The sequence below is a fragment of the Syngnathus typhle genome, linkage group LG1 (assembly GCF_033458585.1).
Source record: "Syngnathus typhle isolate RoL2023-S1 ecotype Sweden linkage group LG1, RoL_Styp_1.0, whole genome shotgun sequence".
Lineage (NCBI taxonomy): Eukaryota > Metazoa > Chordata > Actinopteri > Syngnathiformes > Syngnathidae > Syngnathus > Syngnathus typhle.
The window spans coordinates 14,339,617-14,362,076 of NC_083738.1; the positions used below are offsets into that span (position 1 = coordinate 14,339,617).

The 22,460-nt window shown below is 59.2% G+C and overlaps 1 protein-coding gene across 2 annotated transcripts in view; it reads right to left on the reverse strand.

The window, feature by feature from the left end:
* Positions 1–22,460, reverse strand: part of LOC133160058 (uncharacterized) — a 49,153-nt gene that overhangs the window by 11,977 nt on the left and 14,716 nt on the right. The window contains exon 1 of one of the 2 annotated variants that reach the window (XM_061287612.1): positions 3,372–5,628. The exons of the other annotated variant lie outside the window; for it this stretch is intronic. The gene's annotated coding sequence lies outside the window, so the exon portion shown is untranslated. Of the gene's footprint in view, positions 1–3,371; positions 5,629–22,460 lie in introns of those variants that run through there. 2 annotated transcript variants of the gene reach the window in all.

A 22,460-nucleotide genomic window follows, 5' to 3' on the forward strand; every position in this document is an offset into this window, starting at 1 on the left:
CGGCGTCGTCCAGAAGCATCCAAGGCACATCCAAGGCACATCCAAGGCACATCCAAGGCGGTCCTGGCGTAATCCAGGCGCAGTGAAAGCGAATTCAAGGCGCATCCAAGGCGGTCCCAGCATCGTCCATGCGCATCCAAGGTGGTCCTGTTATTTTTCCAGGTGCATCGGAGGCTCATCCAAGGCGCATCCAAGTCGCAACAAAGGCTGTCCTGGCGTCATCCATGCGCATCCAAGGCGGTCCCAATGTCGTCCAAGTGCATCCAAGACGCATCCAAGGCGGTCCTGGCGTCGTCCAGGAGCATGCAAGGCACATCCAAGGCGCATTCAAGGCGCATCTAAGGCGGTCCCAGTGTCGGCCAGGCGCATCCAAAGCGAATCCAAGGTGGTCCTTGCGGATCTAAGGTTCATCCAAGGCAATCCCGGCGTCGTCCAGGCACATGCAAGGCGGTCCCTGCGTCGTCCAGGTTCATCCAAGGCGCATCCAAGGCGCATCCAAGGCGGTCCCGGCGTCGTCCAGGCTTAAACAAGGCGGTCCCAGCGTCCAGTCGCATGCAAGGCGGTCCCGGCGTCATCCAGACGCATCCAAGGCGGTCCTGGCCTTGTCCAGGAGCATGCAAAGCGCATCCAAGGCAAATGTGAGGCGGTCCCAGCGTCGTCCAGGCGTCGTCCAGTCGCATTCAAGTCGGTCCCGGCGTCATCCAGGTGCATCCAAGATGGTCCCGGCGTCGTCCAGAAGCATGCAAGGCGCATCCGAGGCGCATCTAAGGCGCTCCCGGCGTCTTCCAGGCGCATCCAAGGCAGTCCCGGCGTTGACAAGGTGCATCTAAGGCCGTCCCGGCGTCGTCCAGGCGTATTCAAGGCGGTCCCGACGTCGTCCAAGCGCATCCAAGGTACATCTAAGGTGCATCAAAGGCACATCTAAGGCGCATCCAAGGTGCCTCCTAGGCGCATCCAAAGAGGTCCCGGCGTCGTCCAGACACATTCAAGGTGGTCCCGGCAGATCCTTCATTCCCACTGCTGTCAGACTCTACAACATGCGTGGCACCTAATCATGTGTTTTGTCTGTACCGCTACTAGTGGTACTTATTTACTTTATTTTATCTATTTTACCTATTTACTTTTCTATTTTTATCTATTTACTTTTCTTTTTTAATCTATTTACTCATCCATTTTTATATATTTACTCATCTATTTTTATCTTTTTACTCCATCCATCCATCCATCTTCTTCCGCTTATCCGGGGTCGGGTCGCGGGGGGAGCAGCTTCAGGAGGGACTCCCAGACTTCCCTCTCCCCAGCCACTTCATCTAGCTCATCCCGGGGGATCCCAAGGCGTTCCCAGGCCAGCTGAGAGACATAGTCTCTCCAGCGCGTCCTGGGTCGTCCCCGGGGTCTCCTACCGGTGGGACATGCCCGGAACACTTCCCCAGGAAGACGTCCAGGAGGCATCCTGATGAGATGCCCGAGCCACCTCATCTGGCTCCTCTCAACGTGGAGGAGCAGCGACTCTACTCCGAGTCTCTCCCGGATGACCGAACTTCTCACCCTATCTCTAAGGGAGAGCCCGGACATCCTGCGGAGAAAACTCATTTCGGCCGCTTGTATCCGGGATCTCGTTCTTTCGGTCACGACCCATAGCTCGTGACCATAGGTGAGGGTAGGAGCGTAAATCGACCGGTAAATTGAGAGCTTTGCCTTTTGGCTCAGCTCTCTCTTTACCACGACGGACCGGTACAAAGTCCGCATTACTGCCGACGCTGCACCGATCCGCCTGTCGATCTCGCGCTCCATCCTCCCCTCACTCGTGAACAAGACCCCAAGATACTTAAACTCCTCCACTTGGGGCAGGATCTCATCCCCGATCCGGAGAGGGCATTCCACCCTTTCCCGATCGAGGACCATGGACTCGGATTTGGAGGTGCTGACCCTCATCCCGACCGCTTCACACTCGGCTGCGAACCGCTCCAGTGAGAGCTGGAGATCACGGCCTGAAGAAGCCAACAGCACCACGTCGTCTGCAAAAAGCAGAGACGCGATGCTGAGGTCCCCAAACCGGACACCCTCAACGCCTCGGCTGCGCCTAGAAATTCTGTCCATAAAAACTATGAACAGAATCGGTGACAAAGGGCAGCCTTGGCGGAGTCCAACCCTCACTGAGAACGAATCCGACTTACTGCCGGAAATGCGGACCAAACTCTGGCATCGGTGGACCAGAATTTCCTCGAAGCCGTCCGGAAGTCATTCTCCATGGCCTCGCCAAACTCCTCCCACGCCCGGGTTTTTGCCTCAGCAACCGCCGAAGCCGCTTTTCCGCTTGGCCATCCGGTACCTGTCAGCTGCCTCGGGAGTCCCGCAGGCCAAAACGGCCCGATAGGACTCCTTCAGCTTGACGGCATCCCTTACCGCCGGTGTCCACCAGCGGGTTCGGGGATTGCCGCCACGACAGGCACCAATGACCTTACGGCCGCAGCTCCGGTCGGCCGCCTCAACAATGGAGGCGCGGAACAAGGTCTTTTTACTCATCTATTTTATTTATTTTTATCTATTTACGTATCCATTTTTATCTATTTACTTATCTACTTCTATATACGTGTACTTCTCTATTTACTTATATATTTACTAATCAATTTATCTATTTTTAATAATAATAATAATAATAATAATAATAGATTCAAGGTTGTTTAGGGCCTATTATGTCGTGACAAAGATCTTGAAATGTATGCGCTGTTTTATGGGGAGCCAGTGGACGGAAGACAACATGAGAAAAATAAAAGAAGAGACGGGTGCTAGGCAGGCAGGGAATCATGGCATCATCCAGGTCATGGCAGTCATGGTCTCATCCAAGCGTAGGCCAGGAGGGCAGGCATAAAGTCATAGCTTTACCCAGGCACAGGCCGTTGAGAGGGCAGGGCAGGGCAGGGCAGGGCAGGGCAGGGCAGGGCAGGGCAGGGCAGGAAGTTTCAAACAGATACAGGCACATGACATAGCCGCGAACAAAAGACTGATGCTAGTTGTGTTAGTCTGTCGATGTTGTTTTCCATAATGCGTTAGCATCAAGCTAACCAACCTTTGCATTCATCGCATTTTGTACACATACTGTGTCAAATCTGTATTGGGTGGTTTGCAACCACCAAAATAGTTGAGCCACTAAGCTTCAATCAGTTTTAAGAATACATAATATATGCACGTGAGTATTGTTGTATTTTCTGCTTAGAAGTGTTGCTGCAAAGTTTGTGTTCAAATATTGGTGTTATAACGACTGCAACATTGATCTAGGTTTGTTAGCTCAGACAAAACTAAAACATCCGGGAGGTGCCAAAATACTTGTCGTAAAGTGTGACTTTTGTAAATGAGTGATAATGACTTACTTGTTTGCTGTTCTCAAGTATTCAGATCATAAGGGCTGACGTAATTTTCGTAACTCCAAATGAACACACATGGAATTTACAGTAAGTACACCATAGAAATGAATGCAATTTGCGCAGTCCCCTAAAAAAACGACAAAAGAAGGCACATCCAAGGTGGTCCTGGCGTCCTCCAAGGTGCATCTAAGGCAGTCCCAGCGTCGCCCAGGCGCAGCCAAGGCGGTCCCAGCATCATCCAGGCATATCCAAGGTGATCTCGCGGCATCCAAGCGCATCCAAGGCAGTCAAGGCACATCCAAGGCGGTTCCAGCGTCCAGGCGCATGTTAGGCAGTCCCGGCATCGTCTGGCGCATCCGAGGCGGTCCCGGCGTTGTGCAGGCGCATTCGAGGCGTATTGAAGCCATATCGGTGCAGGTGCATCTAAGGCTCATCCAAGACAGTCCCGGCGTCGTCCAGGCGCAAACAAGGCGGTCCTAGCTTTGTCCAGGAACATCCAAGGCGGTCCCGGCGTCGTCCAGGCTCAGACAAGGCGATCCCAGCGTCCTGGCGAATCCAAGGCGGTCCCGGCGTCGTCCAGGCTCAAACAAGGCGGTCCCATCTTCGTCCAGGCATATCCAAGGCAGTCCTGGCGTCGTCCAGGCACACCTAAGGCAGTCAAGGCACATCCAAGGCGGTTCCAGCGTCCAGGCGCATGTTAGGCAGTCCTGGCATCGTCTGGCGCATCCAAAGCTGTCCCGGCGTCGTCTCAGAGCATCCAAGGCGCTTTCAAGGCGCAACCAAGGCAGTCCCGCTGTCATCCAGGCGCATCCAAAGCGGTCCCAGTATGTCCTGGCGCATCCAACCCAGTCACGGCGTTGTCAAGGCGCGTCCGAGGCGCATCCAAGATGAACCCGGCGTCGTCCAGAAGCATCCAAGGCACATCCAAGACACATCCAAGGCGGTCCGGGCGTAATCCAGGCGCAGTGAAAGCGAATTCAAGGCGTATCCAAGGCGGTCCCGGCATCGTCCATGCGCATCCAAGGTGGTCCTGGTATTGTTCAGGCGCATCGGAGGCTCGTCCAAGGCGCATCCAAGTCGCAACAAAGGCTGTCCTGGCGTCATCCATGCGCATCCAAGGCGGTCCCAATGTCGTCCAAGTGCATCCAAGACGCATCCAAGGCGGTCCTGGCGTCGTCCAGGAGCATACAAGGCACATCCGAGGCGCATTCAAGGCGCATCTAAGGCGGTCCCAGTGTCGGCCAGGCGCATCCAAAGCGCATCCAACGTGGTCCTTGCGGATCTTAGGTTCATCCAAGGCAATCCCGGCGTCGTCCAGGCACATGCAAGGTGGTCCCGCCGTCGTCCAGGTTCATCCAAGGCGGTCCCGGCGTCGTCCAGGCTTAAACAAGGCGGTCCCAGCGTCCAGTCGCATGCAAGGCGCTAACGGCGTCTTCCAGGCGCATCCAGGGCAGTCCCGGCGTCGTCCGGGCGCATCCAAGGCACATCCAAGGGGAATCCAAGGCGGTCCCGCCGTCGTCCAGGCGCATTCAAGGCGGTCCCGCCGTCGTCCAGGCGCATCCAAGGCAATCCCGGCGTCGTCCAGGCGTATCCGGGGCGGTCCCAACGTCATCCAAGCGCATCCAAGGTGCATCCAAGGCGGATCCAAGGCAGTCCCAGCGTCGACCAGGCGCATCGAAGGCAGTCCCAGCGTCGTCCTGGTGCATCCAAGGCGCATTCAAGGCACATCCAAGGCGGTCACAGCGTCGTACAGGTACAAACAGTGCAGTCCCAGCATCCAGGGGAATCCAAGGCGATTCGGCGTCGTCCAGGCGCATGCAAGGCGGTCCCGGCGTCGTCCAGGCGCATCCAAAGTAGTTCCAGCGTCGTCCAGGAACCTGCAAGGTGCATGCAAGGAAGTCTCAAGGTCATCCAGGCGCATCCAAGGCAGTCCCAGTGTCGTCCAGGCGCATCCAAGGCGCATCCGAGGGGTCATCCAGGCGCAAACAAGGCGGTCCCAGCGTCCAGGCGCATGCAAGGCGTTCCAGGCGTCGTCCGGCGCACCCAAGGCGGTCCCGGCTTCCAGGAGCATGCAAGGCGGTCCCAGCCTCGACCAGGTGCCTCCAAGGCGCATCCGAGGCGGTCAGGGCGTCATCCAGGCACAAACATTGCAGTCCCAGCGTCCAGGCAAATCCAAGGCGGTCCCGGCGTTGTCCTGGAGCATCCAAGGCGCATCCGAGGGAATGCCAGCGTCATCCAGGCGCATCCGAGGCGGTCCCAGCATATCCAGGTACATCCAAGGCGCATCCAAGGCGCATCCAATGCAGTCCCAGCGTCGTCCAGGCACAAACAAGTCGGTCCCAGCGTTTAGGCGCATGAAAGGCGGTCCCGGCGTCATCCAAGGTGGTCCTGGCATGATACAGGCGCATCCAAGGCACATCTAAGGCGACGTCCAGGGGCATCCAAGGCGCTCCCATCGTTGTCCAGGTACATCCAAGGCGCATCCAAGACGCATCCAAGGCGGTCCAGGCGTTGTCCAGGCACAAACAAGGCGGTCCCAGCGTCCAGGCAAAATCAAGGCGGTCCCAGCGTCGTCCAGGCGTGTCCAAGGCGGTCTCAGCATCTTCCAAGTGCATCCAAGGCAGTCCCGGCGTCCAGGCGAATCATCCGGGTTCATCCAAGGCACAGCCAAGGCGCATTCAAGGCGGTCCCGGCATCGTCCGTGCGGATCAAAGTCGGTACCGGTGTTTTCCAGGCGCATCTAAGGTGGTCCTGGCGTCCTCCAGGCACATCCAAGTCACATCCAAGGCAGACCTGGTGTCGTCCAGGCGCATCCAAGGCGGTCTCAGCGTCGTCCAAGTGCATCCAAGGCAGTCCCGGCGTCCAGGCGAATCCAAGGCGGTCTGGGCGTAATCCAGGCGCAGTGAAAGCGAATTCAAGGCGCATCCAAGGCGGTCCCGGCATCGTCCATGCGCATCCAAGGTGGTCCTGGTATTGTTCAGGCGCATCGGAGGCTCATCCAAGGCGCATCCAAGTCGCAACAAAGGCTGTCCTGGCGTCATCCATGCGCATCCAAGGCGGTCCCAATGTCGTCCAAGTGCATCCAAGACGCATCCAAGGCAATCCCGGCGTCGTCCAGGCGTATCCGGGGCGGTCCCAACGTCATCCAAGGCGGTCAGGGAGTTGTCCAGGCACAAACAAGGCGGTCCCAGCGTCCAGGCAAATCCAAGGCGGTCCCGGCGTCGTCCAGGCGTGTCCAAGGCGGTCTCAGCGTCGTCCAAATGCATCCAAGGCAGTCCCGGCGTCCAGGCGAATCATCCGGGTTCATCCAAGGCACAGCCAAGGCGCATCCAAGGAGCATTCAAGGCGGTCCCGGCATCGTCCGTGCGGATCAAAGTCGGTACCGGCGTTTTCCAGGCGCATCCAAGGTGGTCCTGGCGTCCTCCAGGCACATCCAAGGCACATCCAAGGCAGACCTGGTGTCGTCCAGGCGCATCCAAGGCGTTCTCAGCGTCGTTCAAGTGCATCCAAGGCAGTCCCGGCGTCCAGGCGAATCCAAGGCGGTCCTGGCGTCATCCAGGCGCATCTAAGGCAGTCCCAGCGTCGCCGAGGCGCAAACAAGGCTGTCCCAGAGTCCAGGCGCATTCAAGGCGGTCCCGGCGTCACCCAGGCGCACCAGAGGCCATCCTAGCGTCATCCAAGGCGCATCTAAAGCGGTCCCGCTGTCATCCAGGCGCTTCCAAGGCGGTCCTGGCGTCGTCCAGGCGCATACAAGTCAGTCCCGGCGTTGTCCCGGCGCATACAAGGCAGTCCAGGCGCATACAAGGCAGTCCCGGCATCAACCAGGTCCATTCAAGATGGTCCCGGCGTCATCCAGGCGTATCTGAGGCGTTCCTGAAGTCGTCCAAGTGCGTCCAAGGCGCATCCAAGGCACTTTTTAGGCGTTCCCGGCGTCATCCAGGCGCATCCAGGTTGGTCCCGGCGTCGTCCAGGAGCATCCAAGGTGATTCTGGCTTCGTCCAGGCGCATCCAAGGCGCATCCAAGGCGCATCCAAGGCAGCTCCAGCGTCGTCCAGGCGGAGCCAAGGCGGTCCCGGCATCATCCAGGCACATCCAAGGTGATCCTGGTGGCGTCCAAGCGCATCCAAGGCACATGCAAGGCAGTCAAGGCAGTCTTAGCGTCGTCTTGGCGCATCCTAGGCGCATCCTGGGCTCATCCAAGGCGCATCCAAGGCCCATCCAAGGCGGTCCCGGCGTTGTGCAGGCGCATTCAAGGCGTACTGAAGGCATATCGGTCCAGGTGCATCTAAGGCTCATCCAAGGCAGTCCCGGCGTCGTCCAGGCACAAACAAGGCGGTCCCAGCGTCCAGGCGAATCCAAGGCGGTCCCGGCGTCGTCCAGGCGCAAACAAGGCGGTCCTAGCGTTGTCCAGGTGCATCCAAGGCGATCCCGGGGTCGTCCAGGCACAACAAGGCGGTCCCAGCGTCCTGGCGAATCCAAGGCGGTCCCGGCGTCGTCCAGGCTCAAACAAGGCGGTCCCAGCATCGTCCAGAATCATCCAAAGCGGATCCAAGGCGGTCCCAGTGTTGTCCAGGCTCAAACAAGGTGGTCCCATCGTCGTCCAGGCATATCCAAGGCAGTCCTGGCGTCGTCCAGGCACACCTAAGGCAGTCCAGGTGCATTCAAGGCACATCCAAGGCGGTTCCAGCGTCCAGGCGCATGTAAGGCAGTCCCGGCATCGTCTGGCGCATCCAAAGCTGTCCCGGCGTCGTCTCAGAGCATCCAAGGCGCATACAAGGCGAATCCAAGGCGCATCCAGGCGCATCCAAGGCGGTCCCAGCATCGTCCTGGCGCATCCAAGCCAGTCATGGCGTCGTCAAGGCGCATCCGAGGCGCATCCGAGGCGCATCCAAGATGAACCCGGCGTCGTCCAGGAGCGTCCAAGGCACATCCAAGGCACATCCAAGTGAAAGCGAATTCAAGGCGTGTCCAAGGCGGTCCCGGCGTCGTCCAGGCGCAAGCAAGGGGGTCCCAGCTTCCAGGCACATGCAAGGCGGTCCCAGCATCGGCCAGGTGCATCCAAGGCGCATCCGAGGCGGTCACGGCGTCATCCAGGCACGAACATTGCAGTCCCAGGCGTCCAGGCAAATCCAAGGCGGTCCCGGCATTGTCCTGGAGCATCCAAGGGAATGCCAGCGTCTTCCAGGCGCATCCGAGGCGTTCCCAGCATATCCAGGTGCATCCAAAGCGCATCCAAGGCGCTTCCAAGGCAGTCCCGGAGTCGTCCAGGCGCATCCAAGGCGGTCCCTGGGTCGTCCAGGTGCATCCAAGGGCATCCAAGGCGCATCCAATGCAGTCCCAGCTTTGTCCAGGCACAAACAAGTCGGTCCCAGCGTTCAGGCGCATGAAAGGCGGTCCCGGCGTCATCCAGGCGCATCCAAGGTGGTCCTGGCATGATACAGGCGCATCCAAGGCACATCTAAGGCGACGTCCAGGGGCATCCAAGGCGCTCCCATCGTTGTCCTGGTACATCCAAGGCGCATCCAAGGCGGTCCAGGCGTTGTCCAGGCACAAACAAGGCGGCCCCAGCGTCCAGGCAAATCCAAGGCGGTCCCGGCGTCGTCCAGGCGTGTCCAAGGCGGTCTCAGCGTTGTCCAAGTACATCCAAGGCAGTCCCGGCGTCCAGGCGAATCATCCGGGTTCATCCAAGGCACAGCCAAGGCGCATCCAAGGAGCATTCAAGGTGGTCCCGGCATCGTCCGTGCGGATCAAAGTCGGTATCGGCGTTTTCCAGGCCCATCCAAGGTGGTCCTGGCGTCCTCCAGGCACATCCAAGGCACATCCAAGGCAGACCTGGTGTCGTCCAGGCGCATCCAAGGCGTTCTCAGCGTCGTCCAAGTGCATCCAAGTCAGTCCCGGCGTCCAGGCGAATCCAAGGCGGTCCTGGCGGCGTCCAGGCGCATCTAAGGCAGTCCCAGCGTCGCCGAGGCGCAAACAAGGCTGTCCCAGAGTCCAGGCGCATTCAAGGCGGTCCCGGCGTCACCCAGGCGCACCCAAGGCCATCCTAGCGTCATCCAAGGCGCATCTAAAGCGATCCCACCGTCATCCAGGCGCTTCCAAGGCGGTCCTGGCGTCGTCCAGGCGCATACAAGGCAGTCCCGGCGTCGTCCCGGCGCATACAAGGCAGTCCAGGCGCATACAAGGCAGTCCCGGCATCAACCAGGTGCATTCAAGATGGTCCCGGCGTCATCCAGGCGTATCCGAGGCGTTCCTGAAGTCGTCCAAGTGCGTCCAAGGCGCATCCAAGGCACTTTTTAGGCGTTCCCGGCGTCATCCAGGCGCATCCAGGTTGGTCCTGGCGTCGTCCAGGAGCATCCAAGGTGATTCTGGCTTCGTCCAGGCGCATCCAAGGCGCATCCAAGGCAGCTCCAGCGTCGTCCAGGCGGAGCCAAGGCGGTCCCGGCATCATCCAGGCACATCCAAGGTGATCCTGGTGGCGTCCAAGCGCATCCAAGGCACATGCAAGGCAGTCAAGGCAGTCTTGGCGTCGTCTTGGCGCATCCTAGGCGGATCCTGGGCGCATCCAAGGCGCATCCAAGGCCAATCCAAGGCCAATCCAAGGCGGTCCCGGCGTTGTGCAGGCGCATTCAAGGCGTACTGAAGGCATATCGGTCCAGGTGCATCTAAGGCTCATCCAAGGCAGTCCCGGCGTCGTCCAGGCACAAACAAGGCGGTCCCAGCGTCCAGGCGAATCCAAGGCGGTCCCGGCGTCGTCCAGGCGCTAACAAGGCCGTCCTAGCGTTGTCCAGGTGCATCCAAGGCGATCCCGGGGTCGTCCAGGCACAACAAGGCGGTCCCAGCGTCCTGGCGAATCCAAGGCGGTCCCGGCGTCGTCCAGGCTCAAACAAGGCGGTCCCAGCGTCGTCCAGAAGCATCCAAGGCGCATCCAAGGCGCATCCAAGGCGCATCCAAGGCGCATCCAAGGCGCATCCAAGGCGCAACCAAGGCAGTCCCGCTGTCATCCAGGCGCATCCAAGGCGGTCCCAGCATCATCCTGGCGCATCCAAGCCAGTCATGGCGTCGTCAAGGCGCATCCGAGGCGCATCCGAGATGAACCCGGCGTCGTCCAGAAGCATCCAAGGCACATTTAAGGCACATCCAAGGCACATCCAAGGCACATCCAAGGCACATCCAAGGCACATCCAAGGCGGTCCTGGCGTAATCCAGGCGCAGTGAAAGCGAATTCAAGGCGCATCCAAGGCGGTCCCGGCATCGTCCATGCGCATCCAAGGTGGTCCTGTTATTTTTCCAGGTGCATCGGAGGCTCATCCAAGGCGCATCCAAGTCGCAACAAAGGCTGTCCTGGCGTCATCCATGCGCATCCAAGGCGGTCCCAATGTCGTCCAAGTGCATCCAAGACGCATCCAAGGCGGTCCTGGCGTCGTCCAGGAGCATGCAAGGCACATCCAAGGCGCATTCAAGGCGCATCTAAGGCGGTCCCAGTGTCGGCCAGGCGCATCCAAAGCGAATCCAAGGTGCTCCTTGCGGATCTAAGGTTCATCCAAGGCAATCCCGGCGTCGTCCAGGGACATGCAAGGCGGTCCCTGCGTCGTCCAGGTTCATCCAAGGCGCATCCAAGGCAGTCCCGGCGTCGTCCAGGCTTAAACAAGGCGGTCCCAGCGTCCAGTCGCATGCAAGGCGGTCCCGGCGTCATCCAGACGCATCCAAGGCGGTCCTGGCCTTGTCCAGGAGCATGCAAAGCGCATCCAAGGCAAATGTGAGGCGGTCCCAGCGTCGTCCAGGCGTCGTCCAGTCGCATTCAAGTCGGTCCCGGCGTCATCCAGGTGCATCCAAGATGGTCCCGGCGTCGTCCAGAAGCATGCAAGGCGCATCCGAGGCGCATCTAAGGCGCTCCCGGCGTCTTCCAGGCGCATCCAAGGCAGTCCCGGCGTTGACAAGGTGCATCTAAGGCCGTCCCGGCGTCGTCCAGGCGTATTCAAGGCGGTCCCGACGTCGTCCAAGCGCATCCAAGGTACATCTAAGGTGCATCAAAGGCACATCTAAGGCGCATCCAAGGTGCCTCCTAGGCGCATCCAAAGAGGTCCCGGCGTCGTCCAGACACATTCAAGGTGGTCCCGGCAGATCCTTCATTCCCACTGCTGTCAGACTCTACAACATGCGTGGCACCTAATCATGTGTTTTGTCTGTACCGCTACTAGTGGTACTTATTTACTTTATTTATTTTATCTATTTTACCTATTTACTTTTCTATTTTTATCTATTTACTTTTCTTTTTTAATCTATTTTTATCTATTTACTCATCCATTTTTATATATTTACTCATCTATTTTTATCTTTTTACTCCATCCATCCATCCATCTTCTTCCGCTTATCCGGGGTCGGGTCGCGGGGGGAGCAGCTTCAGGAGGGACTCCCAGACTTCCCTCTCCCCAGCCACTTCATCTAGCTCATCCCGGGGGATCCCAAGGCGTTCCCAGGCCAGCTGAGAGACATAGTCTCTCCAGCGCGTCCTGGGTCGTCCCCGGGGTCTCCTACCGGTGGGACATGCCCGGAACACCTCCCCAGGAAGACGTCCAGGAGGCATCCTGATGAGATGCCCGAGCCACCTCATCTGGCTCCTCTCAACGTGGAGGAGCAGCGACTCTACTCCGAGTCTCTCCCGGATGACCGAACTGCTCACCCTATCTCTAAGGGAGAGCCCGGACATCCTGCGGAGAAAACTTATTTCGGCCGCTTGTATCCGGGATCTCGTTCTTTCGGTCACGACCCATAGCTCGTGACCATAGGTGAGGGTAGGAGCGTAAATCGACCGGTAAATTGAGAGCTTTGCCTTTTGGCTCAGCTCTCTCTTTACCACGACGGACCGGTACAAAGTCCGCATTACTGCCGACGCTGCACCGATCCGCCTGTCGATCTCGCGCTCCATCCTCCCCTCACTCGTGAACAAGACCCCAAGATACTTAAACTCCTCCACTTGGGGCAGGATCTCATCCCCGATCCGGAGAGGGCATTCCACCCTTTCCCGATCGAGGACCATGGACTCGGATTTGGAGGTGCTGACCCTCATCCCGACCGCTTCACACTCGGCTGCGAACCGCTCCAGTGAGAGCTGGAGATCACGGCCTGAAGAAGCCAACAGCACCACGTCGTCTGCAAAAAGCAGAGACGCGATGCTGAGGTCCCCAAACCGGACACCCTCAACGCCTCGGCTGCGCCTAGAAATTCTGTCCATAAAAACTATGAACAGAATCGGTGACAAAGGGCAGCCTTGGCGGAGTCCAACCCTCACTGAGAACGAATCCGACTTACTGCCGGAAATGCGGACCAAACTCTGGCATCGGTGGACCAGAATTTCCTCGAAGCCGTCCGGAAGTCATTCTCCATGGCCTCGCCAAACTCCTCCCACGCCCGGGTTTTTGCCTCAGCAACCGCCGAAGCCGCTTTTCCGCTTGGCCATCCGGTACCTGTCAGCTGCCTCGGGAGTCCCGCAGGCCAAAACGGCCCGATAGGACTCCTTCAGCTTGACGGCATCCCTTACCGCCGGTGTCCACCAGCGGGTTCGGGGATTGCCGCCACGACAGGCACCAATGACCTTACGGCCGCAGCTCCGGTCGGCCGCCTCAACAATGGAGGCGCGGAACAAGGTCTTTTTACTCATCTATTTTATTTATTTTTATCTATTTACGTATCCATTTTTATCTATTTACTTATCTACTTCTATATACGTGTACTTCTCTATTTACTTATTTATTTACTAATCAATTTATCTATTTTTAATAATAATAATAATAATAATAGATTCAAGGTTGTTTAGGGCCTATTATGTTGTGACAAAGATCTTGAAATGTATGCGCTGTTTTATGGGGAGCCAGTGGACGGAAGACAACATGAGAAAAATAAAAGAAGAGACGGGTGCTAGGCAGGCAGGGAATCATGGCATCATCCAGGTCATGGCAGTCATGGTCTCATCCAAGCGTAGGCCAGGAGGGCAGGCATAAAGTCATAGCTTTACCCAGGCACAGGCCGTTGAGAGGGCAGGGCAGGGCAGGGCAGGGCAGGGCAGGGCAGGGCAGGGCAGGGCAGGGCAGGGCAGGGCAGGGCAGGAAGTTTCAAACAGATACAGGCACATGACATAGCCGCGAACAAAAGACTGATGCTAGTTGTGTTAGTCTGTCGATGTTGTTTTCCATAATGCGTTAGCATCAAGCTAACCAACCTTTGCATTCATCGCATTTTGTACACATACTGTGTCAAATCTGTATTGGGTGGTTTGCAACCACCAAAATAGTTGAGCCACTAAGCTTCAATCAGTTTTAAGAATACATAATATATGCACGTGAGTATTGTTGTATTTTCTGCTTAGAAGTGTTGCTGCAAAGTTTGTGTTCAAATATTGGTGTTATAACGACTGCAACATTGATCTAGGTTTGTTAGCTCAGACAAAACTAAAACATCCGGGAGGTGCCAAAATACTTGTCGTAAAGTGTGACTTTTGTAAATGAGTGATAATGACTTACTTGTTTGCTGTTCTCAAGTATTCAGATCATAAGGGCTGACGTAATTTTCGTAACTCCAAATGAACACACATGGAATTTACAGTAAGTACACCATAGAAATGAATGCAATTTGCGCAGTCCCCTAAAAAAACGACAAAAGAAGGCACATCCAAGGTGGTCCTGGCGTCCTCCAAGGTGCATCTAAGGCAGTCCCAGCGTCGCCCAGGCGCAGCCAAGGCGGTCCCAGCATCATCCAGGCATATCCAAGGTGATCTCGCGGCATCCAAGCGCATCCAAGGCAGTCAAGGCACATCCAAGGCGGTTCCAGCGTCCAGGCGCATGTTAGGCAGTCCCGGCATCGTCTGGCGCATCCGAGGCGGTCCCGGCGTTGTGCAGGCGCATTCGAGGCGTATTGAAGCCATATCGGTGCAGGTGCATCTAAGGCTCATCCAAGACAGTCCCGGCGTCGTCCAGGCGCAAACAAGGCGGTCCTAGCTTTGTCCAGGAACATCCAAGGCGGTCCCGGCGTCGTCCAGGCTCAGACAAGGCGATCCCAGCGTCCTGGCGAATCCAAGGCGGTCCCGGCGTCGTCCAGGCTCAAACAAGGCGGTCCCATCTTCGTCCAGGCATATCCAAGGCAGTCCTGGCGTCGTCCAGGCACACCTAAGGCAGTCAAGGCACATCCAAGGCGGTTCCAGCGTCCAGGCGCATGTTAGGCAGTCCTGGCATCGTCTGGCGCATCCAAAGCTGTCCCGGCGTCGTCTCAGAGCATCCAAGGCGCTTTCAAGGCGCAACCAAGGCAGTCCCGCTGTCATCCAGGCGCATCCAAAGCGGTCCCAGTATGTCCTGGCGCATCCAACCCAGTCACGGCGTTGTCAAGGCGCGTCCGAGGCGCATCCAAGATGAACCCGGCGTCGTCCAGAAGCATCCAAGGCACATCCAAGACACATCCAAGGCGGTCCGGGCGTAATCCAGGCGCAGTGAAAGCGAATTCAAGGCGTATCCAAGGCGGTCCCGGCATCGTCCATGCGCATCCAAGGTGGTCCTGGTATTGTTCAGGCGCATCGGAGGCTCGTCCAAGGCGCATCCAAGTCGCAACAAAGGCTGTCCTGGCGTCATCCATGCGCATCCAAGGCGGTCCCAATGTCGTCCAAGTGCATCCAAGACGCATCCAAGGCGGTCCTGGCGTCGTCCAGGAGCATACAAGGCACATCCGAGGCGCATTCAAGGCGCATCTAAGGCGGTCCCAGTGTCGGCCAGGCGCATCCAAAGCGCATCCAACGTGGTCCTTGCGGATCTTAGGTTCATCCAAGGCAATCCCGGCGTCGTCCAGGCACATGCAAGGTGGTCCCGCCGTCGTCCAGGTTCATCCAAGGCGGTCCCGGCGTCGTCCAGGCTTAAACAAGGCGGTCCCAGCGTCCAGTCGCATGCAAGGCGCTAACGGCGTCTTCCAGGCGCATCCAGGGCAGTCCCGGCGTCGTCCGGGCGCATCCAAGGCACATCCAAGGGGAATCCAAGGCGGTCCCGCCGTCGTCCAGGCGCATTCAAGGCGGTCCCGCCGTCGTCCAGGCGCATCCAAGGCAATCCCGGCGTCGTCCAGGCGTATCCGGGGCGGTCCCAACGTCATCCAAGCGCATCCAAGGTGCATCCAAGGCGGATCCAAGGCAGTCCCAGCGTCGACCAGGCGCATCGAAGGCAGTCCCAGCGTCGTCCTGGTGCATCCAAGGCGCATTCAAGGCACATCCAAGGCGGTCACAGCGTCGTACAGGTACAAACAGTGCAGTCCCAGCATCCAGGGGAATCCAAGGCGATTCGGCGTCGTCCAGGCGCATGCAAGGCGGTCCCGGCGTCGTCCAGGCGCATCCAAAGTAGTTCCAGCGTCGTCCAGGAACCTGCAAGGTGCATGCAAGGAAGTCTCAAGGTCATCCAGGCGCATCCAAGGCAGTCCCAGTGTCGTCCAGGCGCATCCAAGGCGCATCCGAGGGGTCATCCAGGCGCAAACAAGGCGGTCCCAGCGTCCAGGCGCATGCAAGGCGTTCCAGGCGTCGTCCGGCGCACCCAAGGCGGTCCCGGCTTCCAGGAGCATGCAAGGCGGTCCCAGCCTCGACCAGGTGCCTCCAAGGCGCATCCGAGGCGGTCAGGGCGTCATCCAGGCACAAACATTGCAGTCCCAGCGTCCAGGCAAATCCAAGGCGGTCCCGGCGTTGTCCTGGAGCATCCAAGGCGCATCCGAGGGAATGCCAGCGTCATCCAGGCGCATCCGAGGCGGTCCCAGCATATCCAGGTACATCCAAGGCGCATCCAAGGCGCATCCAATGCAGTCCCAGCGTCGTCCAGGCACAAACAAGTCGGTCCCAGCGTTTAGGCGCATGAAAGGCGGTCCCGGCGTCATCCAAGGTGGTCCTGGCATGATACAGGCGCATCCAAGGCACATCTAAGGCGACGTCCAGGGGCATCCAAGGCGCTCCCATCGTTGTCCAGGTACATCCAAGGCGCATCCAAGACGCATCCAAGGCGGTCCAGGCGTTGTCCAGGCACAAACAAGGCGGTCCCAGCGTCCAGGCAAAATCAAGGCGGTCCCAGCGTCGTCCAGGCGTGTCCAAGGCGGTCTCAGCATCTTCCAAGTGCATCCAAGGCAGTCCCGGCGTCCAGGCGAATCATCCGGGTTCATCCAAGGCACAGCCAAGGCGCATTCAAGGCGGTCCCGGCATCGTCCGTGCGGATCAAAGTCGGTACCGGTGTTTTCCAGGCGCATCTAAGGTGGTCCTGGCGTCCTCCAGGCACATCCAAGTCACATCCAAGGCAGACCTGGTGTCGTCCAGGCGCATCCAAGGCGGTCTCAGCGTCGTCCAAGTGCATCCAAGGCAGTCCCGGCGTCCAGGCGAATCCAAGGCGGTCCGGGCGTAATCCAGGCGCAGTGAAAGCGAATTCAAGGCGCATCCAAGGCGGTCCCGGCATCGTCCATGCGCATCCAAGGTGGTCCTGGTATTGTTCAGGCGCATCGGAGGCTCATCCAAGGCGCATCCAAGTCGCAACAAAGGCTGTCCTGGCGTCATCCATGCGCATCCAAGGCGGTCCCAATGTCGTCCAAGTGCATCCAAGACGCATCCAAGGCAATCCCGGCGTCGTCCAGGCGTATCCGGGGCGGTCCCAACGTCATCCAAGGCGGTCAGGGAGTTGTCCAGGCACAAACAAGGCGGTCCCAGCGTCCAGGCAAATCCAAGGCGGTCCCGGCGTCGTCCAGGCGTGTCCAAGGCGGTCTCAGCGTCGTCCAAATGCATCCAAGGCAGTCCCGGCGTCCAGGCGAATCATCCGGGTTCATCCAAGGCACAGCCAAGGCGCATCCAAGGAGCATTCAAGGCGGTCCCGGCATCGTCCGTGCGGATCAAAGTCGGTACCGGCGTTTTCCAGGCGCATCCAAGGTGGTCCTGGCGTCCTCCAGGCACATCCAAGGCACATCCAAGGCAGACCTGGTGTCGTCCAGGCGCATCCAAGGCGTTCTCAGCGTCGTTCAAGTGCATCCAAGGCAGTCCCGGCGTCCAGGCGAATCCAAGGCGGTCCTGGCGTCATCCAGGCGCATCTAAGGCAGTCCCAGCGTCGCCGAGGCGCAAACAAGGCTGTCCCAGAGTCCAGGCGCATTCAAGGCGGTCCCGGCGTCACCCAGGCGCACCAGAGGCCATCCTAGCGTCATCCAAGGCGCATCTAAAGCGGTCCCGCTGTCATCCAGGCGCTTCCAAGGCGGTCCTGGCGTCGTCCAGGCGCATACAAGTCAGTCCCGGCGTTGTCCCGGCGCATACAAGGCAGTCCAGGCGCATACAAGGCAGTCCCGGCATCAACCAGGTCCATTCAAGATGGTCCCGGCGTCATCCAGGCGTATCTGAGGCGTTCCTGAAGTCGTCCAAGTGCGTCCAAGGCGCATCCAAGGCACTTTTTAGGCGTTCCCGGCGTCATCCAGGCGCATCCAGGTTGGTCCCGGCGTCGTCCAGGAGCATCCAAGGTGATTCTGGCTTCGTCCAGGCGCATCCAAGGCGCATCCAAGGCGCATCCAAGGCAGCTCCAGCGTCGTCCAGGCGGAGCCAAGGCGGTCCCGGCATCATCCAGGCACATCCAAGGTGATCCTGGTGGCGTCCAAGCGCATCCAAGGCACATGCAAGGCAGTCAAGGCAGTCTTAGCGTCGTCTTGGCGCATCCTAGGCGCATCCTGGGCTCATCCAAGGCGCATCCAAGGCCCATCCAAGGCGGTCCCGGCGTTGTGCAGGCGCATTCAAGGCGTACTGAAGGCATATCGGTCCAGGTGCATCTAAGGCTCATCCAAGGCAGTCCCGGCGTCGTCCAGGCACAAACAAGGCGGTCCCAGCGTCCAGGCGAATCCAAGGCGGTCCCGGCGTCGTCCAGGCGCAAACAAGGCGGTCCTAGCGTTGTCCAGGTGCATCCAAGGCGATCCCGGGGTCGTCCAGGCACAACAAGGCGGTCCCAGCTTCCTGGCGAATCCAAGGCGGTCCCGGCGTCGTCCAGGCTCAAACAAGGCGGTCCCAGCATCGTCCAGAAGCATCCAAAGCGGATTCAAGGCGGTCCCAGTGTTGTCGAGGCTCAAACAAGGTGGTCCCATCGTCGTCCACGCATATCCAAGGCAGTCCTGGCGTCGTCCAGGCACACCTAAGGCAGTCCAGGTGCATTCAAGGCACATCCAAGGCGGTTCCAGCGTCCAGGCGCATGTAAGGCAGTCCCGGCATCGTCCGGCGCATCCAAAGCTGTCCCGGCGTCGTCTCAGAGCATCCAAGGCGCATACAAGGCGAATCCAAGGCGCATCCAAGGCGCATCCAAGGCGCATCCAAGGCGCATCCAAGGCGCAACCAAGGCAGTCCCGCAGTCATCCAGGCGCATCCAAGGCGGTCCCAGCATCGTCCTGGCGCATCCAAGCCAGTCATGGCGTCGTCAAGGCGCATCCGAGGCGCATCCGAGGCGCATCCAAGATGAACCCGGCGTCGTCCAGGAGCGTCCAAGGCACATCCAAGGCACAGCCAAGTGAAAGCGAATTCAAGGCGTGTCCAAGGCGGTCCCGGCGTCGTCCAGGCGCAAGCAAGGGGGTCCCAGCTTCCAGGCACATGCAAGGCGGTCCCAGCATCGGCCAGGTGCATCCAAGGCGCATCCGAGGCGGTCACGGCGTCATCCAGGCACGGAAATTGCAGTCCCAGGCGTCCAGGCAAATCCAAGGCGGTCCCGGCATTGTCCTGGAGCATCCAAGGGAATGCCAGCGTCTTCCAGGCGCATCCGAGGCGGTCCCAGCATATCCAGGTGCATCCAAAGCGCATCCAAGGCGCTTCCAAGGCAGTCCCGGAGTCGTCCAGGCGCATCCAAGGCGGTCCCTGGGTCGTCCAGGTGCATCCAAGGGCATCCAAGGCGCATCCAATGCAGTCCCAGCTTTGTCCAGGCACAAACAAGTCGGTCCCAGCGTTCAGGCGCATGAAAGGCGGTCCCGGCGTCATCCAGGCGCATCCAAGGTGGTCCTGGCATGATACAGGCGCATCCAAGGCACATCTAAGGCGACGTCCAGGGGCATCCAAGGCGCTCCCATCGTTGTCCAGGTACATCCAAGGCGCATCCAAGGCGGTCCAGGCCTTGTCCAGGCACAAACAAGGCGGCCCCAGCGTCCAGGCAAATCCAAGGCGGTCCCGGCGTCGTCCAGGCGTGTCCAAGGCGGTCTCAGCGTTGTCCAAGTGCATCCAAGGCAGTCCCGGCGTCCAGGCGAATCATCCGGGTTCATCCAAGGCACAGCCAAAGCGCATCCAAGGAGCATTCAAGGTGGTCCCGGCATCGTCCGTGCGGATCAAAGTCGGTATCGGCATTTTCCAGGCGCATCCAAGGTGGTCCTGGCGTCCTCCAGGCACATCCAAGGCACATCCAAGGCAGACCTGGTGTCGTCCAGGCGCATCCAAGGCGTTCTCAGCGTCGTCCAAGTGCATCCAAGTCAGTCCCGGCGTCCAGGCGAATCCAAGGCGGTCCTGGCGGCGTCCAGGCGCATCTAAGGCAGTCCCAGCGTCGCCGAGGCGCAAACAAGGCTGTCCCAGAGTCCAGGCGCATTCAAGGCGGTCCCGGCGTCACCCAGGCGCACCCAAGGCCATCCTAGCGTCATCCAAGGCGCATCTAAAGCGATCCCACCGTCATCCAGGCGCTTCCAAGGCGGTCATGGCGTCGTCCAGGCGCATACAAGGCAGTCCCGGCGTCGTCCCGGCGCATACAAGGCAGTCCAGGCGCATACAAGGCAGTCCCGGCATCAACCAGGTGCATTCAAGATGGTCCCGGCGTCATCCAGGCGTATCCAAGGCGTTCCTTAAGTCGTCCAAGTGCATCCAAGGCGCATCCAAGGCACTTTTTAGGCGTTCCCGGCGTCATCCAGGCGCATCCAGGTTGGTCCCGGCGTCGTCCAGGAGCATCCAAGGTGATTCTGGCTTCGTCCAGGCGCATCCAAGGCGCATCCAAGGCGCATCCAAGGCAGCTCCAGCGTCGTCCAGGCGGAGCCAAGGCGGTCCCGGCATCATCCAGGCACATCCAAGGTGATCCTGGTGGCGTCCAAGCGCATCCAAGGCACATGCAAGGCAGTCAAGGCAGTCTTGGCGTCGTCTTGGCGCATCCTAGGCGGATCCTGGGCGCATCCAAGGCGCATCCAAGGCCAATCCAAGGCGGTCCCGGCGTTGTGCAGGCGCATTCAAGGCGTACTGAAGGCATATCGGTCCAGGTGCATCTAAGGCTCATCCAAGGCAGTCCCGGCGTCGTCCAGGCACAAACAAGGCGGTCCCAGCGTCCAGGCGAATCCAAGGCGGTCCCGGCGTCGTCCAGGCGCTAACAAGGCCGTCCTAGCGTTGTCCAGGTGCATCCAAGGCGATCCCGGGGTCGTCCAGGCACAACAAGGCGGTCCCAGCGTCCTGGCGAATCCAAGGCGGTCCCGGCGTCGTCCAGGCTCAAACAAGGCGGTCCCAGCGTCGTCCAGAAGCATCCAAGGCGCATCCAAGGCGCATCCAAGGCGCATCCAAGGCGCATCCAAGGCGCATCCAAGGCGCATCCAAGGCGCATCCAAGGCGCATCCAAGGCGCATCCAAGGCGCATCCAAGGCGCATCCAAGGCGCATCCAAGGCGCAACCAAGGCGCAACCAAGGCGCAACCAAGGCGCAACCAAGGCAGTCCCGCTGTCATCCAGGCTCATCCAAGGCGGTCCCAGCATCATCCTGGCGCATCCAAGCCAGTCATGGCGTCGTCAAGGCGCATCCGAGGCGCATCCGAGGCGCATCCAAGATGAACCCGGCGTCGTCCAGAAGCATCCAAGGCACATCCAAGGCACATCCAAGGCACATCCAAGGCACATCCAAGGCACATCCAAGGCACATCCAAGGCACATCCAAGGCGGTCCTGGCGTAATCCAGGCGCAGTCAAAGCGAATTCAAGGCGCATCCAAGGCGGTCCCGGCATCGTCCATGCGCATCCAAGGTGGTCCTGTTATTTTTCCAGGTGCATCGGAGGCTCATCCAAGGCGCATCCAAGTCGCAACAAAGGCTGTCCTGGCGTCATCCATGCGCATCCAAGGCGGTCCCAATGTCGTCCAAGTGCATCCAAGACGCATCCAAGGCGGTCCTGGCGTCGTCCAGGAGCATGCAAGGCACATCCAAGGCGCATTCAAGGCGCATCTAAGGCGGTCCCAGTGTCGGCCAGGCGCATCCAAAGCGAATCCAAGGTGGTCCTTGCGGATCTAAGGTTCATCCAAGGCAATCCCGGCGTCGTCCAGGCACATGCAAGGCGGTCCCTGCGTCGTCCAGGTTCATCCAAGGCGCATCCAAGGCGCATCCAAGGCGCATCCAAGGCGCATCCAAGGCGCATCCAAGGCGCATCCAAGGCGCATCCAAGGCGCATCCAAGGCGCATCCAAGGCGCATCCAAGGCGCATCCAAGGCGCATCCAAGGCGCATCCAAGGCGCATCCAAGGCGGTCCCGGCGTCGTCCAGGCTTAAACAAGGCAGTCCCAGCGTCCAGTCGCATGCAAGGCGGTCCCGGCGTCATCCAGACGCATCCAAGGCGGTCCTGGCCTTGTCCAGGAGCATGCAAAGCGCATCCAAGGCAAATGTGAGGCGGTCCCAGCGTCGTCCAGGCGTCGTCCAGTCGCATTCAAGTCGGTCCCGGCGTCATCCAGGTGCATCCAAGATGGTCCCGGCGTCGTCCAGAAGCATGCAAGGCGCATCCGAGGCGCATCTAAGGCGCTCCCGGCGTCTTCCAGGCGCATCCAAGGCAGTCCCGGCGTTGACAAGGTGCATCTAAGGCCGTCCCGGCGTCGTCCAGGCGTATTCAAGGCGGTCCCGACGTCGTCCAAGCGCATCCAAGGTACATCTAAGGTGCATCAAAGGCACATCTAAGGCGCATCCAAGGTGCCTCCTAGGCGCATCCAAAGAGGTCCCGGCGTCGTCCAGACACATTCAAGGTGGTCCCGGCAGATCCTTCATTCCCACTGCTGTCAGACTCTACAACATGCGTGGCACCTAATCATGTGTTTTGTCTGTACCGCTACTAGTGGTACTTATTTACTTTATTTATTTTATCTATTTTACCTATTTACT